This window comes from Taudactylus pleione, unplaced genomic scaffold (assembly GCF_031769625.1).
Source record: "Taudactylus pleione unplaced genomic scaffold, aTauple2 ptg000615l, whole genome shotgun sequence".
In the NCBI taxonomy this organism is placed as follows: domain Eukaryota; kingdom Metazoa; phylum Chordata; class Amphibia; order Anura; family Myobatrachidae; genus Taudactylus; species Taudactylus pleione.
This window is the reverse complement of record NW_028285017.1, coordinates 6,355,351-6,372,336: the sequence shown is the minus strand read 5'-3', so window position 1 is coordinate 6,372,336 and position 16,986 is coordinate 6,355,351. Positions and strand designations below refer to the sequence as shown.

The window sequence follows — 16,986 nt, the reverse complement described above, 5'->3', positions numbered from 1 at the left end:
AGTTATACTATCTACGGTGTGTGTGTTGTGTCCTTTTTAACTATTTATTTTACAGTGGGGGTACGGGTGCCGGCCACCTGTTGGCACTTGTAGATCCACAAGTGCCTAAGGGCAGGGCATGGTGGCACCTGTAGTTCCACTGTAAAATGCAATAGTTTAATACTATTTAACACTTTATAACCCCCATACCCACCGCTCCAGGGGTGTGCGGAAGAGCCCCGGGTTTCAGACCCAGCCTGGGGTGCTCGGGAGAGGGGGGACCCCTTCTTGTGGGGGTCCCCACCTCCCTTGATATCCCCGGCTTGGCCTGACCAGCTTGGGGTGCGAATGCTTTGGCCATGTTGACCCAGTAATAGGGTCTCCTGGCTGTGGCATTACCACCCGGTCGGTTTGGGTCCGGTGCTGATTTTAAATATGGGGGACCCCTACGCATTTTTTTCCTCCCTGTATTTAAAACCAGGACTGGCCCTGCAGCCAGGGGCTGGTTCCTAAATTACGGTGGAACCCTACACGTTTTGTTCCCCATAATTTTCGGAAACCAGGACTGGCTGACCAGTCCGGGGCTGGTTATGCATTGGGGGGGGGGGATGCCACGTCAATGTTTTTAAAAAAATGAACCCTTAACATATAAAAAAAAAAACAAGCAGCCTGCATATATTTCACTGATATGTGCAGGCTGCTTGTTCGAGAGAGGAATTTGGGCAGGCAAATCGAGGCTTCAATACGGACAGAATCGATCAAATACACCATCAAACAAAATGTTCCTGTCAAAATCGGGAGCATGGTAAATTCACGATTTTTAAAGTGAAAAAAAAACGGCCGTTTTTGATCAATCCTATCCCAGTTGAAAAATGGGACCAAAATTAATCTTAGTAAATTTACCTCATAGTGTATTATATATAGATTTTTCTTGTGTTGCGAATGCCTCTAAAGAATAAAGCCTCTCCTCGTCAGGTTGTATTAGCCTGGGTAGTAATGGTAGTAATTTGTTGCTAATAATTTTCCGTTCATTTTGATATCAGAATTTATAAAAAAAAAAAATTAGGAAACAGCAAGAGGGACCTTTGTGTTTTTGTCTCCAGTCAGGTCGCAGTAAATGTATTCTTGGTATATATGTGATAATATTGGAAGGCAGCCTCAAGAAAGGGAATTAGGCCCGACAAAAATGTCTTGCATTAAGACACAGGGTATGCATCATGTCCCATGTTTTCCAAACCTTAATAGTTTTACATAATCTTTGTATTCATGACTGACTGACTGACACATTTAAAAACATTCACATGTGGTACTACTTCTTTCACTTTCAATTCTGTGAGTAGATCTAGAAAACATGCACTGTTGGGGTTCTGTGAGGACTGGATTTTGGAAACACTGCCATAGAGCTTTTGAGGGATTTTGTGGCATTATAATTTTCCCTATCTTCTCCTCAGGGGTGGAACTTCTGGAGAGAATGGGCGTGCTTGCCAGCCATAGGCCGCCAGCGAAGACAAGGCCCTGAGGGATGACACATTCCACTTTATAGTTGTCCGGATCCTGGCTGATCTCAATCAGCAGATCGCTGGCTTGGTCCCAGAGAAGAGGAAGGGGAGCCTTGCAGTCACTGGGGACCAGCCGGAGGAGAGTGTGGCTGTGACAGCAAACATGAAGACAGAGCAGTCACACCTCTCTGTCTCCAGCCTAGCCCCAGAAAATGAACCAGGCATGGGAAAAAGCAGAGCTGACCCCGAATCACCCTTGAAAAAGCACAAGTGTCCCTACTCCAGATGCCAGAAGGTGAACGGCAAGTCCCCACAGCTGAAGGCACATCTGAGAATGCATACAGTTTAGTGCCAGCAGCATACGCACAGCCACAATTAACACTGCCACCACCTCTGGCAGCGCTATACTACCCCCTGCATTACTGTAATGTCTGAGGGTCACCCTGTGATCAGGTTCCTTTTTGGGGGGGAAGGGGAACAAAGGCTGGGATGAACCTACGCTCCCGCTCCTCCTTATTATCTTTTGCTCTATAGTTGACAGTATTACAAGTGCTAGTTTACCCAGAGCAGAGATTTTTACTGTAGCTAACAGCAACTTTGGATCTTTTTTTAGATGTTTTGTTTATGGGAGTTTATAAATAATTTAACATTAATTATGTGAACATCTATCCAATTTTTATATAGTTTATTATATTAAGTTGTTTAAGTGACTTTGCCCGTTCTAATGCAGTGCTAACTTAGATTAATAAGTTGTTGGACATGTAATCAGTTATGGTCTATTGCTGTTTGTCTTGGAAATTACAAAATTTACAGGACTGAACAATGCAACATTGTCCTCCGGCTGGGAAGGAGGAGCTGGGAGTTCTTGAGAGAGCTCTACCCCCTTAATCCAGCTCTGGGGGTTTGTTAGCAAAACAGTTGAAGGTCTGAAAGTATTGTAATGGGTGGGTTTAAGATTAAGTTAGGTTGGGGGGGATGAGAACATACTCCTAAGGAGTTGTATGGAAGGTGAACAGTTAGGACTCTAAAGTCAACAGAGTTGTGGTCACAGCTCTTGACTTCAACTTAATTTTATGGGATGTTTGCAATAAAGGTATACCCTATGGCAGGAGCCCGTGAGTTTTTGAGAGGATTTTTGAGTTTATCTAAGGAGAATCATGAGTTGGATGTAGCAAATACTGTGGAATGGAGGAGACTCCCGTAATGCTGGGCTGATAAGTGTTGTGACAGTGTATAGTATTATATAGATTCGTTAGTGAGGATTATGATGGATCTAGTGTAGTGTGCAGGTTAGGTGGTGATACTTTAGGGTAGAACACAGGTCAAAATTAGTATGTTTTGTTGGCTAGACAAATATTTTGTTGTACATATAATAATTACTTATTGTTGATGAGAAATGTATGTTCTGACCTAGTCTGGTCCTTTATGAATGTTTATGCGCGGGTACAGTATCTATTACAATCTAAGAATATATGTCTATTGTAGCAGAGTGAGTACTATGAGGGTGTCTGTGGTCTAAGCTAGCATGGTAACAAATAAACTACAATGTTTTAAAAGCAGTGAACACAGAGACCAGTGCAAAGTCATCCGGTTCAGTTGGTTTAGGTAGGTTGAGACAGTCACTAGCAGTGGTGTATCTATAATGGGTGCAGCGTGTGCGGGGAACACGGGCCCATGGGTCCAGGGGGGCCCCGCACCGAACACCCTGCACCCATAATATTACTTGCCTCTCCGGAGTCAGACGTCGGCGTGGGGGTCCGGCGCTGTAAAACAACTGGCAAATGCGTTGTTTGCGCATGTGCAGTACAGGGAAAATGGCCGCCACGGACATTTTCCCGGTGACCTGTGCATTCATTATAGACTCTAGGCACACGCTAGTGCCCAGAGTCTATAACTCCGGCGCTGGCTGCACACAGCTCAGTGTGCTGCTGGCTGCCGGGTGGAGAGGAGGGGGCCGTGTCAGAGACTCCACACAGACCCCCTCCTCTCTAGAAACGCCCCTGGTCACTAGTGTTGGTTGCTGTCATAAATAGCCATGAGGGCTTATTTTGTTAATACAAGGGGTTAATACCCTTGGCCTTAAGAACTAAAGGTAGTTAGTCAGTGGTTAGGACAATAAACAAGTAGCCAGGAGATTAATGGACAGCGTAAAAATATGTTTTGTAAAGAACTATGCTATACGCATATGTGGGGAGGTACACTGTAAATCATTTGTACGTTACCTGACTTATATGTCCTGGGATGTACTGCAAAGTTTAACTGATGTTTATCTGATTGGTTGTCCTGAAGAGGCCACATTCTGGTGTACCCAGATGTGGAACCAACACTGTAATGTCAATAAAATGATTGGCTGCAAACAACGTTATGAGGAGCATCTATTATATATTCTGCTACTGTATCTGCCGAGCACAGGCACAGTGAGAGCTGGAGGGAGGCTTTGACTCCCCCCTCCCCTCACTACACTCACTCCCTGGTGCCAGGATGCACCTTCTCTTCTCCTCCAATAGCTGTATGGATGTACAGGTCTGTACACTTGGCAGGGCCTGGAGCCGGGGAAGGTGCAGAGATGAGAAAGATATATGAAGGGGACAGAGAAGAGAAAGATAGAAAGGGGAGGGGGAGCAGAGATGAGAGAAACAGATAGGGGGAACAGAGATTAGAAAAAGGGGGCAAGGAGACAGATAAGAGAGAGACTAATGGAGGAGGTGGATAACAATATGAGAGAGAGAGAGAAGAGAGATGGGGGACAGAAATGAAAGAGACAGACAGGGGAGGGGAACAGGAGGGACAGAGATAAGAGAGAGAGAGATGGGGGATGGGGAACTAGATTAGAAAGGGACACAGCTGTGGCTAATCATGTGCACCTTGTGGGCTGGATATATCACATATATTTTGTGATACAATCAGCTCCCCATCGCATGCATACCAGCATTTTTTAATGCCTGTATGCATGATTACTTACCTGACGTGACAGCTCTAAATTGGAAGAGCTGTCGCGGCGAAGTACTGACTTCCGGGTTTATGACCTGGGAGACCTATTGTGCATGCACAAGCCATGGGGAGGCAGAATGGGATCCTCTTCAGGGACTTTTTACGAAAAGAAGCCCATACACTTCTATAGGGAACGTCACCTATGAATGGCAATTTCTATTTTAGTACATATGGGAAGCCATACAGTATGTATTTAACCACATATTTTTCATTGATGCATCCTGCCCTGGATGAGATACAGTGACCCCACTGCAGTGTAGTAAAAGTTGGAGCAGACACGTTCTTTAACAAGTAAAGGTGTGTACACACTTGATGATATTATGCATGATTTGACCCATTCCGATGCATTGGAATGACAAATCGTGAAGTGTACACTACTGCTAACGCTGCCGATGTGTGTTTATGCCTGAACGATAAGTCGCTCTGACCCGCACAATACAGGGGACCCCTATTCTTTTTGTCCCCTGTATTTCCAAAGCCAGGACCGGCTCGCTGAGCTCAGTGCTGGTTGTGCTAAATACAGGGGACCCCTACGTAATTTGACAACCAGCACTGGCTATCAAAAGTCCGGGGCTGGTTGTGCTTTAGGGGGGGGCACGTAATTTTTTAAAATTTTACACTTTTTAATTTTTTTTAACACAGATGCATGGATGGATCTCACTGATCCATGCATACATTATATATCATGCACAATCTAACGATTTACAAATCGTTAGCTCGTGCACGATATATCATTGGTCAGATTGCACCATATCGTGTCCTGGAGTGCCGGGGGAAATCACTGACGACATTGCATCGTTTGCAGGTCGTCTAGTGTGTAGGCACCTTAAGTCTTTTTCCTTAATGCATTTCACCATTAGTGTCGAAAGCATTTTAAGAGTAGGGATATGATTTTGAGTAAGCTGCAGGTGGAAATGTAGACAGATCTCAGCATACTGCCAATGTACCAAAGTAAGAAATGGGCGACTGCACATATGAAGGATCTGGCATACACACACAGATGGAGATTGTTAGTGCGTATGGATAGATCCATCCGTTGGCGGACCAAACTTTCTGTGAAATGGGCATTTCTGGGGCAGTGACTAGGTGTCGACTATGCAACATGCAGACACATGGATCGTTAATATAATTGGGCATACTTCCTAACATCGGAGGTCTAGACATAAATCACATTTTTTTATTCTGCACGCCATCGTAACATCTGCCTCCATACTGTGCAGCACTACAACACCTCCCAATTCCTGCAGCAGCAAACCCAACATTCCGCTTCCTCTGATTTGGGATGAACTGAGGGACAGTCCTGCTAGATAGGGAATGGTTATGAATTGGATAAAAATAATTTAAAAAAAAGCTTTCTTATTGTAAAAAGTCCTTGTCTTCAGATATAAGTGGCTGAGTAGTGCAACATGAAGAAACATTTTTATAGCGTAGAAACTTGAATTAGTAAAATAGCCAATTGCCTGTAAATGCCTTCAGGAAAAGTGTCTCGTTATTGCTTATTCAGCTCAATTCATCCATTTAAAATGTATTCAGGTCATTTTAATTACAGCAGTTAATAAAAGGAGTACTTAAAAAACGTATGACCTATGTTTATATTGTAAGCACATCTGATTTTTCAATAACTCAATATGTCATGTTTAACTGAATGCTCATCCCCTCCCCAGCTGGGGCTCCTACAGGACTTTATAAAGGGGTAACAATAATATCAAATCAGACCCTCTTTAAATAACTTTATATTTTACTTCAAGTTGAATAATGTAATATCCTTATTTTTACACCTCCAATACATAAACTACAGTTCATATTATATTAATAATATTCTTCTTACCTTTTAAGAGCATAATTTTCATTGGAATAATTTCCCCTCTTATCAAACAGCTGGATAGAAGCAGATACAGTATCTGTTTGTCCTTACTGAGTGTTGGTTTCATTTATTATACATAATTGCAGTTCCTGTTTTGTTCCCAGAAATCCGTCTTTGAAAAAAAACTTTCGTAATATAGAACTGAAACTATGTATAATCCGCACAATTCACAACTTGCCTGCTCTTTCAGTCTGAGAGACACTTGAATTTCTGTGAGTCATAGGGGGAGATTCAATAACCCCACGGCTAATTACTTGCACTGGCTGTTCCAATTATTATTGTTTACCTCATGCGTTATGACCCTGATTGGGTTTAATGTGCGGGTAAACCAATTGATTTCACATTTTACTACGTAAAATCAATGGGTTAGTGCGCATTAACACAGGGTTTACCACAAGAGGAAAAGACAGTTTTATTGCATAGCTACGGACAAAAAACCCATATCTCCTCCCTGCGTGTTGAATTCCCCCCATAGTTTAGTGTTAATACATTAGGCAAAATTTTAGCAGACCATTTATTACAGTATATTAATTAATCAATAATTTTTATTATCGATATACCAAGAGACTAATTCCATTCCATTTCTAAGGTATATACACTTATCCTTTTACAAATTAGAAACCTGATTCTGAGTTGGATGCAAGTGGAAATACAGACGGTTCTCACGAATTTCAGCATATTGCTCATGTGTCAAAGTAAAGCTGGCCACACACATGGCGATTTTTTAAAATATGGCAAAATCGTGTAGTTCTACTCCTGATCATGATCCCGATGCGCGTCCCCGCTCGTTGCACATTGCATCTTCAGATCTGGCATGCTGTAGGCCAGATTTGCCAATCAGAGACACGATTTGATCCAAATCGTGAGTTTTTTTTACTCATGATGTATCTCACGATTTATCTTATGCCCGGAAATTTGACTGGCAGGACCCTGGACACGCCCAATCGCCATCTTGTGCAGCATTGTGGATTGAAGGAGACAGGAGCACACGAGAGAGCCTGCACAGTGAAGTCTTATTTACATTATTTTGGTGAGTATTGATACTGTATTTAATGCAACCCCACTGACCACAAATGTGTGCCAGCCACTTCTAAATGCATGACCCAGCCACCGCCCGCCGTAATGATGAGGGCGGTGGCTGGGCCATGCATTAACCTCCCACTGTCCACCAATGTATGCCACCCACCTACCCACCAATGTGTTCCACCCACCTACCCACCAATGTGTGCCAGCCACTTCTAAATGCATGACCCAGCCACTGCCTGCTGTAATGATGCGGGCAGTGGCTGGGCCTTGCATTAACCTCCCACTGCCCACCTATGTGTGCCACCCACCTACCCACCAATGTCAAGTGACACCTATAAAATAACCTTGCATTAAAAAAATCACTCATAAATTTTTAAAATTGATTTAAAAAATTTAGTTTAACAACAAATACATTGCAACAACATTTAAAATACATTGCAACAACAAGAACAAAAAAACAGATTACAATACCTAAAAAAACACATAACATTCCTGAAAAAACAGATTAAAATACATATAACACAGAACATTCCTAAAAAAAAACAGATTAAAATACATATAACAACATTCCTGAAAAAAAAACAGATTAAAATACATATAACAACACAGAACATACCTGTAAAAAAATAATTTAAAAAACCAATAAAAAAAAATATAAAACTTTAGAAAAAGTTAAAAATATACATAAAAAATGTACAAAACAATTCACATTTGTAGATTATTAAAATGTCCATATTTTTTCCTCCTAGCAATGTCTATGGATAGTGGGGGTCATTCAGACCCGTTTGCGAGCAAAGGACGCTCGCAAACGGGTCGATGTTGCCCCACTGCGCATGTGCACGACGGAGGGAGCTCCGTCGTGCGCATGCGCGAGACCCGGATAGCGACGGGCTCTCCGTCGCTCCGGGTCTCGCACCAAAGGGGGCGTGCTGTCGATGTTGATTGACAGAATGCCCCCTTTGGTGGGCGTGCCGGGGGCGTGGCTGCCAGAAGGAGGCGTTCCCGTGGGAACGCCTACCATCTGAAGCCGGCCCCACTGACATCACTAGTGATGTCAGTGGGAGTGATTTGGGCTCTGATAGAGCCAAAATCACTCCAGGGCTTGCGGCAGCGAGACCCTACCGCAGGGTCTCCGTCGCAAGCCCGATGGTCTTGACCATCGCGACCATCATCATGGACGCTCGCATGAGGACGCTCCTAAAACAGGTAGGAGGGCCCTGATTCAGAGCGAGCGCTCTGGTCAGAGCGTTCAGCTCTGAATCAGGCCCAGTGAACGGGAATTTGTTACCAGTTTCCTAGAAATCCTCCAGGAAAAGGAGTGTCTTTGGAGGATATCCTGTTGACAGTACCACCACAAGTCGGCAAAATTGGCAGCTTTTAATGTCCTTTTGGAGTACACACAAAAAGGTTAATCGCAGATGCTGACCTTAAAGCAGTACTGCAGAAAATACAGAATCTGCTTAACGTGTATATAAATGAAAAAAGAAAAGTTGATGACTCCAAAAGTTCCGGGGCTGGCAGTGATGATGTGTACCACCCAACACTCTGATACTATTTATAAGTGAACAAGTGCCACAACGCCAGTCAGTGGTCCTGATGGCCGAGCGAAAGGGAGAACAGGAGGCGGCAGAAGAGATTGCACCGTCTGAGGATTTGTTGGTAAGTAGAGACAGTTAATACATTTTTTTGTTGCTCAATCACAGTTGTCCACTATAGTCATTTATCTCACAGATAGCCCTCCTGCCATGGCACTGCACCTGGTCCGTTGAAATAGGCCATATACTCCTCACTCACTTCTTTGGCACGTGCTGTTGATGATTGTTGCATTTGTTGGTGCAGACACTGATGTAAACTGGGCAATCTCCTCTGGAGGTCCTACATCTTCTGGTCTAGCTGGGACTGCTCCTCTTTGTGTAGTTTTTCTTCACAGAAAGTTATGTAGCACACAGCACGCCAACACGACCCAATCTATCTTCTCCACACATAAGTTTATGGTGGTGTGGAAAATGCGGAATCGGTTGCTGAGTATTCCAAATGCATTTCCACAATGCGCCATGCCCGGGATAGACGATAGTTGTAGATCCTCTTTTCTCTGGTCAGGCCCCTCTGTGCAAATGGCTTCATCACATGTTCATGTAATGCAAAAGCCTCGTCTGCATCAAAAACGTAATTGAGGCCGTGCTTTGTCTCGTCCAGTGATGGCAAGTGGAGGGTTTTGTTGGAAAGTCTCTGGTAGAAAGTAGTCTGTTTGAAGGACCCACCATCTGAAGCAGGGCCATTCTTGCCGACATCCACAAACAAAAATGTATAGTTGGCATTCACCACTGCCATGAGAACGATGCTGAAGAAGCCTTTGTAGTAGTAGTAATATGATCTGGTGTTGCCAGGTGGGTTGATGCGGATGTGTTTACCATCGATGGCTCCTCCGCAGTTAGGGAAATTCCAACGTTGTTCAAATTCTTCAGCAATGCTCTTCCATTCTTCCATGGTGTTAGGAAACTGGAAATATTGAAAAATAAGTTTATAGAAAAACATGACTATAATATTGTTTTTTTTTTTTTTTCCTATATAGACTCCCACCCAAGATCCTGATTTGTCCATGACGCCGGACTTAACTTTGATCGGGGACAGCGAGGTGGAAAACTTCACCACACCCATCGAAGTACGAGCATCATCCTTCTCGATACCACCCCAAAAATAAAAGAAAACAAAAAGGCAAAAGCACACAGAACAGGAGGAGTCGTTCCTACAAAAAGTAGATAGCATCCTCCAAAAAGCCCCTGATGCTATAGACGACTTTACTGCTCACATAAATAGTCAGATGAGAAAAATGGACGTGGTAACTGCCAAAAATTTCCATAGGCTCGTCTATGAGCTTCTCATTCGATCCCTCAACAGTAATTTGCACAACTCCACCTATATTTCTGACCAAATGCCTATGTCAGGCACCCCCCAGCCCAGTTGGAGATGACTCCCCCACCCAACACCCCAACCACAAGCAGCATCGTTTACAATGCTATGCTGGAGTCAGAGTAGGATTTGCTGCGTTACTCTTAATGCTTTTTTTGTTTCTTCTGTACTATCACCAAATTTCATCACTCCCAATAGGTGCATGCTGTATGCTATATAGTGGTAATGACACCAATTGGACAAGGTCACTACACACATGGCACAAGTACAGATTGCTGGAAGGCGGGGCCACAATGTGTACTTGTGCCATGTGTGAATTGGCCTGTTCGATCTGGTGTCTGACCCGCCGTATAGCATATAGCAGGCTACCTATTGGGATTGATAAAATTTGGTGATAATACTGTTTTGTACTGTTTACACCCATGTTTACTGTTGTGTTATGACAAACAAATATTCATGACTGCTATGCAGCACAGTTTTGTTAATGCAGCCTTATTTACTGTCACAGTTATATAAAGAGTTAAATGTAACAAATTGAACAAAAAAAAACAACAAATGTGTAGTGTGTTTTTTTTTTCTTACATTGCAATACTGGACTGCAGCACTTTAATGATTGCCTTGCAGGTCTCCGGAATGATGATGCCCAACGACTGGGGTGAGATGAGTGTCCCAAACTTCAGGTCTTCAAATGACCTACCTGTAGCCAGGTACCCCAGGGTAGCCACCAGCCTCTCTTCAGCAGGGATTGCCCTCCGCCACCTTGTGTCTTGCCTCCTGATCTGGGGGGTCACCATAGTCAGCAACTCCTGGAAGGTGGCGTCATCCATGCGCAGGTGGTTGCCAAAGTCGTCCGGGTTATTGTCCTTGATCTCAATCAGCAGGGACATGTGAGAGCGGGTATCCTTTTGCTGAAGCCACTCTTTGGTCCAGCATGTTCTTCTCCTTCGCTGGGCCCTCTCCTGGATCAACTGGACCCCAGCTTGGGCGACCAACACTTTATACTGATAGGGATGCATCATCACAGAATTCAGGAACAGGATAGAATGCACACACTTGCAGGTAGATAACACACTTTGTAAATGGCAAGCCAAATACAAAGAGCACAGTAGCAATGTACAGTTTTCAGCTGGTATAAAGCAAGCCTCACTATTATCAGAGCAGAATGTGCATAGGGTTAAAATGGTGGGTGCTTTTTATATACCCTGACTAGCCCCTCCCATTGATATTATTATGTAAATTTCCCACCAATCATGTAGAGCCTCTTCTTTTGTTTTGGGCAAGTCAAGATGAAACTCACAATTCGTACGATCTGATGGATCATGAGATTGGAAGTGAAATTTGCAGTTTTTTTTACCAAATAGTGCTCACGACTGCCGTGGAGAGTTCACAGCAAATCGTACACAATGTCAGAACGTGAGGACATCGCTATGTCTGTGGGCAGCTTAAGAAATTAGTGCATGCGTCAGATCAGGCATACAAACACAGATGGAGATTGCTAGCATGTACACATTGATCCATCTGTGGATGTACCACACTTTCTGTCAAATGGACGTTTCTCGTGCGGTATCTAGGTGATGATTTTGCGACATGCAGACACATAGATCTTTGCCATATACAGGCGGATTCTGACATTAGCATAAAGTAGTAAGGAGCCTGCCATGTCCCACACAGAATCAGGCCCTAGGAGAGAAAGATCATGTGGCAAACAAGATTACTATAGCTATGTGAACCCATATCTATGGGATATCAGACATTGAAACAATATGAATTTAAGTTCTATATTTTTTTTATTTAGACCTCCAAGATGAATAGTTTCCATCCTTGATATCCACCAGGCTTCCTGTCTGCATAGGGTTTTGAAGTGAACCCCACCTTTTGGGTCAATTTCACATGTTCCACACAAATTACTTTTAACCCAGATGGACCCCCATTATGATTATCCAGAAACTGGTACGGCACAGGCTACACGTTCTGTGTCAGAGGTCAGCAGATGCCATGTTCCTTCCCCTAGAAAGAGTCCAGGACAGCTAAAGGTGGCTGGATGCTGTAGACACACTGATGTGATGGGCAGAGGCAGGAGAAGAGGCATGATGAAAGGCAGCGTGCCCCTTCTGGACAGACTAAGCAGTTGATGATCACTGTTTAAAGATGAGTACTATTACTGATATTGGGAATGAAGAATAGTAACTACTATCACTTTGCTTGTTTATTAGTTTGATGGTTTGTTATCCACTGCAAGGTGTAAGCTATGTTTTCTGTTTTGTATGAAAGGTAAAGCAATAGATAACATGTTGGCAATACAAATAAATGAATAAATAAAACAAAATGGACAAACTAGTGCAACTTTAACATATTTGTGCATACCTCCCAACATCGGAGGTCTTCACGTAGGGCCAGGGGGTGTGATTGTGGCAACATGCTGATATGACCACACCAGGATGGGCATTTAAAAAAAAACTAAATTTTTATGCTGCACGTCGTTGGTACATCTGCCTCCACAGTGTTCACCACTACAACACCTCCCAATCCAGAAACAAGCCAACACCCCCCTTCCTCCCCTGAATACAGATGAACTGTGGGACAGTCCTGCTAGAAACAGAATGGTAGGCATGTATGAATTGGATAAAAATAATTTAAAGTCCATGTCTTCAGATATGTGTGAGTAGTGCAACATGAAGAAACATTTTTACAGTGTAAAAGCTTGAATTAGGAATATAAAGCCTAATTCGGTGATGTACATCACAGATTGCAATTGTGAAATTATGCTAATGACTCCTTCTGAGTAGTTTAGTATACTGTCACGGACATAACCCGGGAGAGTAAGACCTCCTAATAGAAATCTCATATGATAGTTCAAACCGAATAAAAAAAATGTAAATAGCACAGTGCTGAGAATAATATATAACATTTGTTTTTATAAAACAATAATAGTTATCAAAGTAAATAAAGACTTGTGGATGGGGGGCGTGGCTTGGCCAAGTATGAAGTGAGCTGCAGCTTGCTGAAGCTCCCATTATTTCTCCTTCATTTATTCTGTTTCCCTGGTGGTCCAGGGTTGTAACCTCTGCTACAGGTGTCACCCCTGTCTGACCCTCTGGTGCAGTTTTGGCCGCAATCGGTACTCGGTGACTGTACTTAGAAGCCCCGCAGTCTGCATCGGCTCCCTGCAGTGTGTGCTGCCCACCCACAGCTGTCTCTCCTCCTGGCTCCAGTGGGTCTGAGAAGTCTGTGTCTGCCCTCCTTCTGCTTCGGCTGTGCTGACTCCTGGGCTCCGGGGGTCCTGGCTGTGAGGGATTGCAGTGGTGTGTGCCGGTCTGCCCACGCTGCTGACTCCTGCTGCCGCCATATAGCCTGTACACCGCCTGCTATGATAGAGTACACTGCCGTGGCTGCCTACTCTATGGCTGGGGTTTCCCTTTGATGTGGTCTCCGATTGTTGGTCCCTCTACCCGTTGCTGCTGATTTTCTCCTGCTGGGCTCCCCAGGCGTGGTCTGTGCTGCTGGCGGCCATTTTAAGATCGGAGCTCTGGAGCTTTGAGGCTCTGCCATCTAGCATTCTCCTCTGGCCTTTACACTGTCTGCAGCTTCTGTTCTGCCATGATGGGAGAACATTACCACACCTCAGTAGCTGGTGAGCTGGATAGATTTGCTCATGTGTCCTTTACTCCTGATTCAATACAGTATCCCTCTGAACCCTCTAGTAAGAGTTTATATGCACCACCTACTAACATATTGCAGCAGGTGCTTCATGCTCTGGGCACTTTTGAGCAACAAATTACGGATAAACTGTAGGAGTTGAGGGTTGACCTGACACATATTCACTGTGATATGCGGTTGGTGATGGTGCCTGTGGTCCCAACAACAGCTTCCATTTCGTCATTGAAGATTGCCTGGACCCCCATGACGACTCCATTTGGGGTCACACAAAGTGATTCTTCTGACATAGAGGGGGAACTGTTAGTAATATCCTGCAACCTGCTGGAGGACTCCAGGAGGGGATGGTTTTCCATTCTAAAACTTACTTGGAACAATGACTTGTTGTGATTCGGGGGTGGGAGTCCATGTCCTTACTCCAGCTTCCTTCAATCGTCCTCTGTCCTTATATTTCCTTGATAAAGCTGCGATGATGGTTGGCGGTCCAGTTTCTCCATCTATCACCTCTCGGGAGATTGTCGTCTGGCTGGATTATTTGGTTCCAGGATGGTTTCATCCTCCGGACTAATTCTGCTCGTTCTGGGTACCGCTTCACTGGTTGCTGAGACCCTGAATATGTTTTAAGTTTTCTATAAATACTGGTTCTCTTTAGCTACTGTGTGATTTTCATACTGTTTTTTTTACTTTTTTTTAGTATACTTTTTGCTATTCTATTTGATCTCTAGCTCATTTTGTTTAAAAATGTAAATACAAATAATTTTACGGGAGAAGAGAACTATGTTCTATTCAGTTTATGGCCATTTATTTAGTGCTCCTGTTATCTATATTTATATTATGACACTTTGCAAGTTAATTTTATCTAAATATTTGCAGATAATTCATAATTTTATGGGGGAAATTTGCTATATCTAAATCTATGGCCACTTATTTAATATCACTGACATCTATATTTATAGTATGTTGTTGTCACACTTATTCTATTTAACTAAGTATATAACTTACTATTTTACGGGAATAACCTACTCAATTTAGTTTAAGACCATTTTGTAGTTGTATCACCTTATCATATCTGATTAAGGTCACTTTTTTATGTTGTCACCCCAGTCACTTAGATATTGTTAGTTTCTAGCCCATTTTATTTAAATATTGGCATATAATTTATTTTATGAGAGAATTCTGCTTTATTTAGATTATGGCCATTTATTTATTTTCGCCCCAGTCATTTATACAATATTTATCCTCTATATGGGCAGGGGGTTGTTTGAGTTAAGTTAGTGTAGTTAGGGAGGGAGGACATTGTGGGCTCCAGGTATACCTGAGTTGGGGTTAGGTTATACAGGGTGGGGGGTTATAGGGAAGGTTTACTTTTGGTGTATTTATTTTGTTTAAGATTTGCTATTCTGACAGGCATGGTTAGCTTTTTTTAATTATTATTATTATTTTGGGGAAAAAACAGAAAAGAGAAACTAAAGCATTACTGACCTGATACGTGGCTTTTTCATTTAGAATCTTTTCTGGTAGGATAATTGAGTGAGGCTTCCCATGTTTCCATGTACACCTCCTATATTCCTTATTAATCTCCGGCTCCGGGGACTCAAATGGTGCCTTCGGGTTCTTGGTATGCTCTCTTATTATTTTGGGCTGTATGTATATCCTGATTTAGATATTATGCCTTTAAACTGTACGCTGCTTCAGTTGTATATGTATGACACATTTTTTTCTCTCCATGCTTGTCGTTTTTGTTATTATTATTACTATTATTTTTTGTTGGATGTGTATTTAAAAATGTAATCAAAATTTCTCGATTTAAAAAAAAATAAAAAATAAATAAAGACTTGTGGATATTATAAAATTGTGAGGATACCGGGTTTATGCGTGCATTATCCTCGCTCTATTGCCCTGAACCGCCTTGCACAGTACCCTGATACCATTATGAGCCCATTTGGATTGCACAGGAATGACACAATAGCAAAGGTACAATGTTACCTTTATTTTACACACACACTATAGTCATGTAAAAACAGCAACTACGAACTATACAGTATATATACAAAAATTGCCAGTAGTATTAGCTAAACTTTGGGGACCCCACACACTTCCCTATGGCAGAGGGCCCTTTAAAGTTAGAAATGTGAACAGTTACTCCATATCGCTTACCCGCCTTGGCTGAGGAAAACTTCACTGAGAGAGGCTGCTGTGCAACTCCATGCTTCTCAGGGATGTGGATTCTCCGTCCTTGTCTTGCTGATCATGGTCTCCTGGCCTGATCATCCTCTGCCCGCCAAGAGCAGGGTGTGCCGACCAGCCACCTGGCTCCATCCAGCACACCAGCTACACACCTGGAACACCCCTGAGCCCTAGTATTGGGTGGTTTAAATGCAGGAGCTGGCTACAGAGCAGTTAGTGAGTATGTAATTCCTCACTCCCCTCTGTGGATTTCAGGTGAGGCCAGTCTGGCATGGAGCACGTTACTACAAAGCAACTTAATTATATTGCTAAGAAGGCTGGCTCCCCTGGGGCTATAGAAGGAGTCCCTGTTAACCCCTTGTTGTCATTTGTGATGTCAGAGGCCTTCAGCTGATTATAGCTTCCTGTATTCAGTTTAGAGAGGGGGGCTGTATGTGGTATCAGCTTGGAGGGATTTCCTGTAAGGGAGGGTATTAGCAGCCACACAGTTACCTGGCTGCATGTACATTCCAGGGGGAGGGGGATGTCTCCCCTTGCATCCTTTCCACACATTGAAACATCATTACTGTACATATGTCTTATGAGTCCTATAAGTAACATATCAGGTTTTAGAGATATTATACACTGATAGGCACAAAAACTTGTATATACAGCAAGGACTGTTTTCCCCACAGTGGGAATGACCTATTACCCACAATAACACAACATATTCAACATGTCCTTACTGCTCTCATTCAGTGGAAAGCAGGATACAGGCTCTAAAAACTACACAATTTTGGGACGAGCCAAGCTGCAGAGTTAGTAACAATCTAAGGGGGGCACTTGGACCGTCACATACCTCCCCTACTTTTTCAAGCCGCTGCTTGTAAGTGTCCC

The 16,986-nt window shown here is 43.2% G+C and overlaps 1 protein-coding gene across 2 annotated transcripts in view; it reads right to left on the bottom strand.

Annotated features, from left to right (window-relative positions):
- Positions 1 to 16,359, bottom strand: part of LOC148479696 (5' exonuclease Apollo-like) — a 45,754-nt gene extending 29,395 nt beyond the window's left edge. The window contains exon 1 of one of the 2 annotated variants that reach the window (XM_088454436.1): positions 16,081 to 16,359. The gene's annotated coding sequence lies outside the window, so the exon portion shown is untranslated. Of the gene's footprint in view, positions 1 to 6,297; positions 6,364 to 16,080 lie in introns of those variants that run through there. The other variant, XM_088454435.1, reaches the window with a different exon arrangement.
- Between the last annotated feature and the right edge of the window lie 627 nt (positions 16,360 to 16,986).